At 47.6% G+C, this 11,795-nt stretch overlaps 1 long non-coding RNA gene across 1 annotated transcript; it reads right to left on the bottom strand.

Annotated features, from left to right (window-relative positions):
- Positions 1-3,183: 3,183 nt before the first annotated feature.
- Positions 3,184-10,344, bottom strand: LOC112533432. Its single transcript, XR_005839614.2, has 4 exons — positions 10,310-10,344; positions 7,955-8,681; positions 6,940-7,131; positions 3,184-3,704 (listed from the first exon to the last, which is right to left on the bottom strand). It is a non-coding gene; the product is annotated as an uncharacterized LOC112533432 (long non-coding RNA).
- Between the last annotated feature and the right edge of the window lie 1,451 nt (positions 10,345-11,795).

The raw sequence follows: 11,795 nt of genomic DNA, 5'->3' as shown, positions 1-11,795 counted from the left end.
CCAGCAGCAGATGCGGTGCTCCTAGTTCAGCATGTTCCCCCAGCCCTGCCCTGCTGACAGAAGGACAGGGGGAGCATCAGCCCAGCTGAAAGCCCAGAGCCTCACCGAGGCTGGGTGACTCTTGCTGCTGCTTGGAGTGCGTTCCTCAGGTCTTGCCTTCTCCCTGTTGCTTGCATCTGTGCATGCTCTGGAGAGTGCTGCTGTGAGGGCTGGGGACCGTGCTGGAAGAGCACTGCTGTGCTCATCTGCCTGGGTGTGCAGACGTGCATGACTTTGGCGGAGTCAGGCACAAAGTGGGATCCCCTCATGCATAAAATGCTGATGAAAGAAAAGAAAAGAAGATGAATTGCTGACTTTTACTGTGGAACACGTTGTCATTTCATTCCTCAAACCGAAAAATATTAATGAGAATAGCTTTTCCCCCAGCATTTCTGTAAATGCCTCCTACACGTAAGGATGCACCTTTCCCTTTGTGGCAATACTCAATTTAGCAAAAAAATACCCTTTTTGCAGTGGAAAGTATCTCACCGAGTGCACACACTTCTCATTGCACACTGAAGTTCCATGCACTCAGTGCAATATTTTCCACTGTGACAGCCAATTGCTGTTCTAATAAAGAGTGTTCCAAAGGAACTACAGGCTGTGGTACAGTTGTTGCAAGGAAGCTGCTGCCATAACCCGGAGCCATTTGCTTTTGCAGTGATTTCCATCAGCTTCTCAGAGATGGGGAAACTTGCTCTCTCTTTTCACACAGCTTCCATTTGCTTCTCAGCTCTGCAACGCTTCTCAGTGTTGCAAAGGAGGTGCAATGCTGCCGCTTCTGCTTTGATCTGCTTTTGCTAATGTCAATTGCCCCGAGAATAATTAATTAATTAAAGCTTCTCTCCCATTGTGTAATATGGAGGCTTGTGAGACCTGCCTGAGCCCTGGCACTGAGTTTGTTACAGCCCTACATCATACCTGACTGTGATGACACCGCAGCTCAGGGTTTCTGGCATCGTCCCCTTCCCAAAGGGGACCTTTTCCTCATCATTGTTAGTACAGGAATGATGGCAAAGAAGGACCCATGTGATCCTTCCACACCCAGATGGACAACAGTGACTTTGAGTGGGTCTTTCTGACTCTGTTTCTCATAAATACATGCCTGGTTCCTCCATCTGCCCCGGACCACCTCAAGGTGGGTCACCATCCCTTCCTTGGGAGCTCCTTTCCATGAAAATCACCAAAAACCCAACAGTACAGCGGGGAAGGGACTGTTTGCTGGTCAAGGACTTGAAGGCGACACACTCTATTCCTACAGTGGCACCACGGAGCAGAAAACCCTCAACTTCAACACCATTTTTAGGCAGCTGCTCCCATGCAGCCCCTGTATCAGCTTCCTGGAGTCCAGTAGACACTTCTGCTTCCAAATATTATCTCCTCGTGAAGAACTCTGCCTTTTCTCTGCAAAGCTGGTGCTTCAGTGAATATTTAATTTGATGTGAGCCAGCAGAAGCAGCAATGTACAGTCAGCCCGTGGTTCACCCACAGGAGATGGGCTCATGTTAGGAAACACGTGTAACACACGTAGCCCCTCATCAATTTTGCAGTGCCGAACACATCGCTGGATGCAGACTGAGCTCAATTGCTTCATTCCTCCCTGTGCACGACTGAGCGGAACTAAGCCCTGCCAGATTTGGGTTGCTTACAGTTTAATTCCTCCAGGGGAAGCATGCAAACGTTTCTTATCAGAAACTCAGAAACGGAGTGAGAAATAACCCTCACATTTATCACTGACTGCTGAACCCTGAGCCACGTACATTCACAATGGCTTAAAATTCAGCAGTATCTGGCTTAGAAGGAAATTCATTTGCTGCCGGGCATTCTTCTGTCCTTTGTCCTGCACTTTTTGTCCCTAGATCCCCACGTCTTTCTCCTTTGTACAGGTTTATCCCTCACTCTAAGGCAGTGCTGCAAAGGAGATTAACAGGGAAGCCGGGCGTTTGCCCTCAGTGGGTAACAGATTTTGGGAAGAATGCAGCTCACGGGAGAAGGAAATCATCCACACAGTGTGAACTGAGCTTAGGGATACGTTTCCCCCTCCAGATGTCCCTCCCGCTCACTCCTAAAGGTGCTGCAGTTACTTTGCTCTGACATATTTGCAAGAAGCCTTTCTGCCTCATCTTTCAGAACCACCACTTTGTTATTCTGAAACCTGACATTATTTTCTTTTTTTGAGAAAAACAGTGAAAAAGAAGAATGAATGCTCTCCCAATGAGCTCAATAAGTCTCCTTGTTTTGGGTCTGGCTCATCTTCTTTGCTGTTGCTGTTCTGCAAAGCAACTTTGGGAAAAATGCTCTCTTTGGTCTGAGCTAATTTGTTTTCCTCTGATTTTTGTTTGTTCACCAATGAAACTGAAAAATCAGCTGATCCTACAGCTCTATTTGCTGCACAAGGCATATTTGCAAATGAGCTGGAAGAGTTCCTTATTCAAACAGCAAGACTGCAAGAAACGTCCGAGGGAGCTCAGGAGGAACAGCACTAAGGCAGAGCATTTGGTTCAGAAGCCCCTGTCCTGTCCTTCTATGTAAAATGCCATCTTTTGCAGAAGATTGACACAACATCTGTGATTTAGAAATGGCAAAGGCTGTTCTTTAAGAAGCAGGCTTAAGCAGGGCAATATGAACCATCCAATGTGCCAAGGGTGGTCCCTCTGGTCCTGGTAGTATCATTACACTGGTGGCTGCAGAAGCAGCAAGGGCTGCACAGGGAGGGCAAAAAGGGCAGATCCTTGGCTGGCCAAAGTTGGCCCCAACAACTGAGGCACTCCCTGAGAGGGTTTTGGCTGTTTTTCCAGGGTTATTTTTACTCCTAATGAACCCTTTGGTCCCAGTGGAAATGAGCTCAGTAGTACAATGCTTCCTTGTGGTCACCTGCCAAACCAGAGGCACCCATCCCGTCACCCTGTCTCCAGCTAGCCAGGGTGCTGCAGGACACTGCCTGGGGACAGCAGCCACCACAGGGCACCCCAGCATCCCTGCTGGGACCTGGATGGCCCCTCCAGCTCAGCAGACTGGTGCCAGCACACCAGCTCTGCACCACAGCCCAACATAGCAGCTGTGCCCACCTCCAGAGCCACAGCGAGCACCCAGCTGAAGAGCAGCACCCCATGTTGATAGCCCTAATCCATGCTTGATTACAGTGTCTCTTCCCATGCTGCCCAGGGCTCTGCCAGCATCCCTGAGAACACAGTAAGCGTGTCTGTGCTTCCTCCCAGTGGACAGCCATATTCCTGAGGCATTTCCCAAAGGAGCACTTTTTGTTTTCCTAAATCACTGGAGGAGATTTGAAAGTAATCTCCCAGACAGCCTGGAATAACTCAGTCCTTTCGACCACCTTGAATTTGAACTCGGATATGACTTCATTTAACTGTTCAGTGCTTAACTCATGGGAGGATTCAGTTATATGCAGTTGGTGATGTACCAAAGGCCCTTGGAGAATGGAGATGTCTTACCAACCATGCCACACCTTTCCTGTGGATAACTCTGGGTAGACACCAAGAGAATAGCAATAGATAGCAAAGGTGGAGAACTGGTCCCTCTCACCTGGGCAGTGTCTTCCTCTTGCTGCCCACCAGCACATAGTTTCACCTCCAGCCCTTGGGAACATGCTATGATGAACACAGTGTCTTATCTCTGGCCTGAGGATTCCTGCTTATTTCTGCCTATGGATGAGGAAATGAGAGGGAACAGTTCATTACCTTAATCTTTCCCAATGAACCTGTAAACTGCCGGGCGTGGGAGGGCAGAGGAATGAGGTCAGTGCCTTCTGGGCCACGGAGAAATTCCTCTGTAATTCTCCAGGTCAAGGGAACATCACAGTCCTTATCCTGGAGCACCTTCTCCAGAAGGAACAGCATAAACAGTTCAACCTTAATCTCAGTGATGCTCATTATTAGACTAAACCAGGCTGGCATCCATTTGATATCTGTTCAAGGTGGACTCTCTCTTTTTCTCTTCTGTTTGAAAGACCATTAAAATACTCTTTTCCTGGGTTGTAAATAGAAAGAAGAGAATTCCTTGCTGCTGAACTCTTACTGCCAAGTCAGCAACAAGCACAAGGGAAGCAGCTGAGAAAGTGCAACGAACAGAGGTTAAACTTCCTGCAGACTGAGGCTGGGAATGGCTAAACCAGCACTGACTGCTGTGGCCTCACTTTGTGGTAGCCTCTGAGTGGCTTTCTTGCACCCAGCTTGCAGCAGGAAAGGGAACAAGAGAAGGGGAAAGGAACAGAAAGATCAAGAGAAGGGCACAACTGATCAAAGCAAGGCAGGGAGAGACTGGATGCAAAGCACTGTTACCCTGGTTTGGCCGCTGCTCCACCCCATCCATCAGCCCCATTATCCTACTCCGGTCAGACAAATGACTGTGGTTACTTAACAGCATGAAGGAGTTGGTGCTATTGGTGGGTCCTATGTGGTGGAGAACTTCCTGATCATCCCATACTCCCTTTTCCTCAGCTACAATCCCAGCTGCACATAAACCTGTCCAGGAGAAGAAGCTAGCTCACAAAAATGCATGTGCAGAATGGTGCTATAAATAACTTTACTCTTCACATGCAAGAAGAATGGAAAAAAATTAATATATGAATGACAGGGCCAATGCTTTGTAACAGCTGTCTGAGTGGTGAAGGAGCTGACGTTCACTGGAGCCCATACCTTCAGCCTGACACATCTGTGATGACAGGTAGCAGCTTTCCTCTTTCTTCTGCCAAAAAGAGTTGAATAAAAGACCTGCATTCTTCCAGGGTGTGGTGGGTGACACCACATATGGCATCAGTGCCTCTGCAGTGCCAGCACTGAGTTCCCATGGCATAGCCCAGTGTCTCTCCAGGTGCAGCATCAGGTGATGGTATCTCCTCTGCCTCACTGTATGCTGCCCGAACACCACAGCGTGACACTGACTGCTCCCAGACCTCAGCTGTTGTGCAGAGAGGAGATAGATGGCCTTGGCTTCAGCTCCGCATTTCTAACTGCTGTTGGCAGCGCTGTTGCGTAATCATGTTTGTTTTTCGGTGGCTTTTTTGTTATTTGTTTTTCTAAGATACTCATTTGATACAGTTATTTTAAGAAGTCCCTTCCCTATTTTATTTGCTGTTTCCACAGAGTTTAAGCCAAAAAGGGAGATGAACCAGAAAGTAGAGTAGCCCTGCCCGACCTCACTGCTCCAGCACAGTGGGTCACACACCGACCACCTCCCAAGGCTTGCCAGGCAGCCAGCAGCTATTGCCTTTCTGAAGCAGGCTGAGATTTACTGTTGAAAGATATTGGTTGAGGCCCCTCTGTGCTTCTGGGGAAAGCTGCAATGCTTGCACGGAATGCGAGCTTTGAGGCAAGGGCTGCTAGATCTGTCATCTGACAGCCTCTTCCATAGTAGCAGGGAAGGTACCATGCAATTGTCCTAAATTAGAACTTAATGAGACTGTTTCAGTACATAGCTATGAGTTGCTCTCAAGGAGCCAAGATTTCCCATGCGCTGAACAGGCTCAGTCCCTTTCTTGCAGCCCGCTGCAGCCTGGGATAACCCATGTAAAAGCTGCAGGGATCATTTCTCCTTTACACTGCCCAACATCCAGAGCGGTGAGAGGCTCATCCCAGCTTTTATCCTAGTGGCCCTGTTGTAATTAGCTCAGGCAAAAAAGCATTTAATGACGACACACCGCGGCCTTTCAGCCTGGAGAGCACTGGGCTGTCTGCAGAGGGCAAGGGAAATAGATGCTGGCACCAACCATCCCATAGCACTGCCACCATTTGCTGTCCCTATGTCAGCTCTAGTGAGGCAATGACTTGCCAAAGAATTCCTAAGTCTGCTGTGCTGAGGAGCCCCCTGGAACCAGGGAAGCTTTATCCCTCAAGTGTGAAATTACCGCACCCGGGAAATTAAGAAGGAAAATTAATTCATGCTGTAGCTTTGCTATAGAAAGATAATTCCCGTTCCCCCCGTGCAAAATGCTCCAGGCATACTAATGGCCCTTGAGCATAGGTGCTGCTCTGAGCTGTGTTCTCCTTGGGAACGACAACGACGGACTGAACTGCCCCTGGACACAAGCCGATGGCCTGCCATGTGCCTGCCAGGAGTGGAAGTGTCACTGTTGCTTGAGAAGAATACTCTCAAATCAGATGTTTCTCACATTCCATAGGAAATTAAAAGAAATCATAACAGTGAAGAAGCTCACTTGCATAGCAGGCATCTTTGCTCAAGAACTTTTGTCTGAGCAGATAAAGACAGATGAGGCGCTGCCTCAGCACATTTCTCTGCACTTTTCTTTCATTACTATAGGTACAGATTAAACAGGGACTTGGTTCTCGCCCCGCTCCCACTGTTCTCTCTCATTATATACCAAAAAAGTGAAAAAAAAAGCCACTGCATTCAGCACGTTTCCCATCAGATAAGACACAATTGCAGTCGAAGCAGGAACAGAGATGGCAGCGCAGCAGAAACACTTCACTGAAGGCAGCGAAGTCTCAGCCCCCTTTGGGGACTCTGAGAAAAGAGAGAGAAAAAGGCAGCTGCCCAGCCTTGCTCTCAACAGTGCCAAATGATGTTTGAATTATATTGCAGTTACTCATCATATTACTGCCATGCATGTTTTTTTGCACAAAATAATTACCCGACTAATAGTTTGGTCTGGTTAGAAAGAATGATTCCAGTTTGAAGGGACTCCTTGTGGTTAACTTGTCCAACCCTGAACTCAGAGCTGTCTGAGGAAAAAAAAGTACTCCTATAGGGAATTAAACTGAGAATAAGGTCAAGTTTCAGTGTGAAACAGAAGCAGAACATCTCACTTGGGGTTCCTGCAGCCAAAAGCCTATGCAAATAATAATTGTTGCATATTAAAGGAATGAACGCTCAATTTCTTGCTTGGTTAGCGATGCACTTCACAGAAAACTGAGTACTTACAGTGACTGATGCTCAGATCAGATCAGCCTCCCATGTCTGTGCCCAGCAGCACACAGCTGCCTCCCACTCCTGCTGCTCAGCATCCTTTTCTGCAGCATCCAGAGCTGCCAAAGTCTGGCCAAAGCAAAAGCCTTCTTAGTAGCCATCTCTCTCTCTCTCTCTCTCAGAAAGCTGCCCATCCTGAGAATCACTCTGCAAAACAACCACATCCAAGAGTCAAACTTCTGTGATGTCCACTTGTCTCTGTCCTCCAGGCAAAGAGAAGTGTTATGAACTTACTACATACTAAGCAGAGACCTCTAAGATCATCAGCTCCCAACCCAACCCATCCCACCATACCCACTGACCACACCCCTCAGTGCCACATCTCTACAGTTCTTGGACACCTCCAGGAGTGGTGACCCCCCCACTCCCTGGGCAGCTGTGCCAATGCAGCACCACTCTTTCTGAGATATTTTCCCAAACATTCAACCTCATCCACATATGCATGCTGAAGCATGAAGAAGAAAGACTGCAAATTACCACGACACCGGAAGCATGCATATTTGTCCTAATGGCCATCTGATATTTACTAGAAATTAACTCAGAGTTTATCAAGAACAATCTTTTTAAAGCAAACTCCATGTTAGCAGGTGTGGTAGAAAGATAAAAAAACCTTTAAGTAGTTGAGCAATGATTGCTAAGCCAGCAAATACAGATATTTTGGTGTGAAGAGTGGGTAGAATAAATATACATACATATGGACCCAGTTATTTAAGGTCTCAGCTTATTTGTGAGTTGTTTGGCATTCTATATATATATAGCACATGTATTTTAAAAATAGTCAGCTTCTATCAGGAGATCCCACACAGTTGTGTCTGGAAACAGCCCAGATATTTGCCAGTTTATATTATAAGGACGGACTATGTTATCTCAGGGAGCACCTGGACAGCCCCGGCCAGCAAATATTGCTTTACTGATGGCGACTGGTGTCAGAAATAACAAGAGCAGATGGAATATTGGAACATTTACGTACACATTATCTGATGCAAAATGTGCAGTCTCCATCTGACCACCTCCTGGTTTACAAATCAAGTTGGCTACAGGCTGAACCAAATTGCTAGGGAAACATTATCTGATGAAGACATGCCCAAACACACTATTCTCTTAGTGAGTGTATTCCACCACCACATCACTCCACTATTACGTCACCGCGTGTGTTTCTGGCAGAAGATTCTAAATGTTGTTAAATTAATATTATACTTAATTATATCGCATTCTGTTCTTAAAATAGATGATGAAAAGCAATAGAGGTCGGCATCTGTTCTTCCACCATAAACGTTTCCAAGTCATAAAGAAATCTCAAGACACCCATCATAAATATATGGCATAAAAGAACCTTACTACCGGCCCATCAGAACTGGGACCCAAACCCCTGCATACAGAGGAGTGAGATCCTCTTCCCTAAACAATTTATACAACTGCTGCAGTTATGTACACTGTGGCAGGAGGAGAAAGGAAACGGGGAATAAATTCTGGTTTTCCATCCATCCCATCCAACCAATCTCTCTCTCTCACAGTGTTGTTTTCAGAGGTGATTGATTGGAGCGTGGTGAAACATGCCAAGATGCCATGGTTTCTGCCTTCAGACACCATGGGAATTTGGTTCCTGTTGACAAGTTGCAAGCCATTAGCATAGACAGCCCGCTTAGAAAGGAAAAACATGCCGGCCCCGGATGATTGTTCTCTGAGTTCTTGGTGTTCTGAAAAAAATAAAAAGCCATTAAAATAATTGAGCTCCTAATTTAGTTGATCAGAAGCAGCGGCGTGTGTTTTCTGCACTCGGACAACGTGTCCTACTTGGCAGAGGAGGGCACACTCTTTAGCCAGGCCCAACGTGAGCCCCAGAGCAGCAGAACAGGTCAGCACGGCTCGGGATGGGCGATGCATCCTTCCCTCAGTGCCTTGGTTTCAGCCAGCGCCAAGGCTCAGAGAGCCAACTGCCAAAGGCAACAGCAGGGCTGGAGCATGCCTGTGGAAATAACGAACCCTCTGGGCCTCAGTTCTGCAAGACAGAAAATGAGGGTGATTTTGTGACGGCCCTCGGGCAGCTGCTGCTGGTCCTTCAGGACATCTTTTTGTCTGGGTGCTCATGGTTACCCCACCAGTAACAGGCGGTGGTGTTGCCAAAGCGAGGCTGGAATGTTTGCTTTTGTATAAAGCAACCAGGCTCCGTCCAGAAGTAACAGCTTTCTGCCATCCAGAAATGCTCTGCATTTAGGAGAAAAGAGGAAAATTAAAAATAAGAACCCCGGGATCTCACGAGCTAAAAGAAATGAACAACTGCCACGGTTTTGCTGGCAGCAATCACAAACCACCCTCAGCTGACAGTGATACTGCTGCATGGGGAGCTCTGCTGGCAAAGCCCTTTGGTCACCCAAAACCAAGGCTGGAAAAACAAGCAATGCATTACAAGGATCTGCAGCCTGTTTCTGGGAGTGGGCTGCAGCCGGGCCCTTGTTAGCAGCTGGGCATGGCTAGCACCCATCCCAGCACTGCCTGCTCTCACGTGAGGAGCACCCATGCCAAGCTCCCAGTGCAGCTTGTGTTTGCTGGAGGTCGTCTGTCCAGGCTGCACTGCAAAGCAGGATCTACACACAGCGAGCAGCTTTCTGAGATTGAGTTAGCACCTTGCCATCACTCCAATTATTAATATACACAGGGTGAAGGTTTATTGCTGTGTATACTGCAGAGCGATAAAGATTATCACTTAATTAATTCACAACTGGCGTGTCGTTAGGCTTGAAGCCAAATGCTCTATTTTATCAGCACAAATAAACACTCTGAAGTCATTTCTCCATAAGTCTATCTCAAACAGACTTCTGAAGTTAAAGCTGGAGACAGAAATTAGCTTGAAAGTGAAATAACAAACACCACCTCACTCAGGGAGGTAATAACTCTTGCATGATGCTGTGCCATTCCCACGTGCTTGTCACAGGTCTCAGGGTGTTCATCACCCAGCTTCTTTAACCTGGGCTGGAGTTTCTCCTCCAGCCCCACCATCCACATCCTGTTTTAAGGTGCTTGCAAGGAACATGCATCTTTCCCACCAACCTCCAGGAACACCTCTGTCTGCCCAGTCTGTCTAAAGGCAGAAAACAATACCAAATATAACTTTTCCTACAGTACTACCCACCCTGACACCAGAATGGACAATAGAGTCACCAGCAAAAAGGAAATACATTCACAAGCAAGGAAAGGCCATGTAATGCAACACAATAGAAAGTACAGCACTGACAGCAGAGTAGCAAGAAGCTAGGCAGCAGCAAGCAAAGATTTGCCCCAGATGCAACAGCCCCAACAACAGAGACAAAGCAAAGAAGCCACTTACCTTTGGAAGGCACAGGAATCTCCAGCAAGACACCCTCACCCCCACTGCCAACCCATAAATGAAGTCTGAGAAGGGGTGGATCCTGGCTCCACCCCTCCTGGTCACTCAGCTGTATTGCATGCACCTGAGCCCCTCTGGGTTGGCTCTGCCTTCCCACCAGGTGCTCCATCACTTCTTCAGGCTGTGATTTAGCACTTCTGCTACAGGCCGGAACCTGTTTGATACTACAGTACTGCCAGGTGGGTGATATTTAAGGTTAACTTCACCTAAGAACAGCTAATAGTAGCACAGTGCCCCCCCTGTGCTGTCTCATATTGTTAGGCTGTATTTTTGCTGCCCAGGGCTGTGCCCATAAGGAGATGTATGGCACAGGGCATTGCAGCTTCCTCTAATATAGAAGTGCCAGGGTGTGTATGACTTATTTCAGCCCTCTCTTCCAGGAAGTCATTCTCCTGGCAGCACGGTGGGGTGCTCCAGGAAACTGGGAGAAAACCTCCATGTGATAAATAGCGCAGGAACACTTTGGAGACTTGGCATCACGTCCAGCTTCTCCTGCACGTAGAGGCTCTTTCACTGAAGATGCTCAGGCACCACGAAGGGATGCTGTCACTGTGCTTGCCTGGGTGCATGGAGGGGTCCTCAAGGGGCAGCTTCAGATTCATGGAGCCTCAAGCCATGGGAGCACTGGGGACAGAGGTGTGCCCCTGGGCTAATGGGGTTTCGCAGCAGTGCTTCGTGGTCTTATGAATCAGCCCGTAATTTATTAGGGGAAGGGAACTTGGCCCACTGTGGAACTGGCTTCTATATCTTAAACAAATTGTTTAAAGAAAAGCAACGTCTCATCTTTGCATTGGAAAGCATCCCAGCGCAAGGTCTGTTTGCCTTACTTTGGCAACTGTGGCTGAAAAGGAATTTGTGAAGGGGAGCAGCAAAAGAAATAAATGATTTGGAGCAGCCTGGTCCGGCTGACACCTCCATCTGCCTGGCAGGTCGGGCCACACTGACCCATTCCACTGCACAGCTGCTGCCCTGGGACATGGAGGGATGGCTGAGGCACAACAGAGAAACCAGATGTGGGATTCAAACCCTGGCACCAGCAGTGGATAGACTTATATTTGACTGGTGAGGTTGTCCTGGAGAACTCAGTATTTTGACACCACAAATGTTGATCTACCTACTTAATTTCTAGGGGTGAGCTTTAATTTGTGCAACTGGGTAAATCCAGGCTCTTCTCTTCCAAGTTCTCCCTTAGAATCACAGAATCATTAAGTTTGGAAAAGACCACTAAGATCATCTAGTCCAAACACCAACCCATCCCCACCATGCCCACCACACTGCATCACTCAGTGCCACAAACACAGCGCTATCCTTCTGAAAATATATCCTCCTCCTTCAGTTTGCTTTCAAGAGGATAAGTTCCCTTTGCATGGTGAGCATGGCTGGAAGGGCTCTGCAGATTTGGATTACTGAAGATAGCACAACTTAC

The sequence above is a fragment of the Gallus gallus genome, chromosome 13 (genome assembly GCF_016699485.2).
Source record: "Gallus gallus isolate bGalGal1 chromosome 13, bGalGal1.mat.broiler.GRCg7b, whole genome shotgun sequence".
Classification (NCBI taxonomy): Eukaryota; Metazoa; Chordata; class Aves; order Galliformes; family Phasianidae; genus Gallus; species Gallus gallus.
Note: the sequence above shows the minus strand (reverse complement) of the source record. Positions and strands in the feature narration are given on the sequence as shown.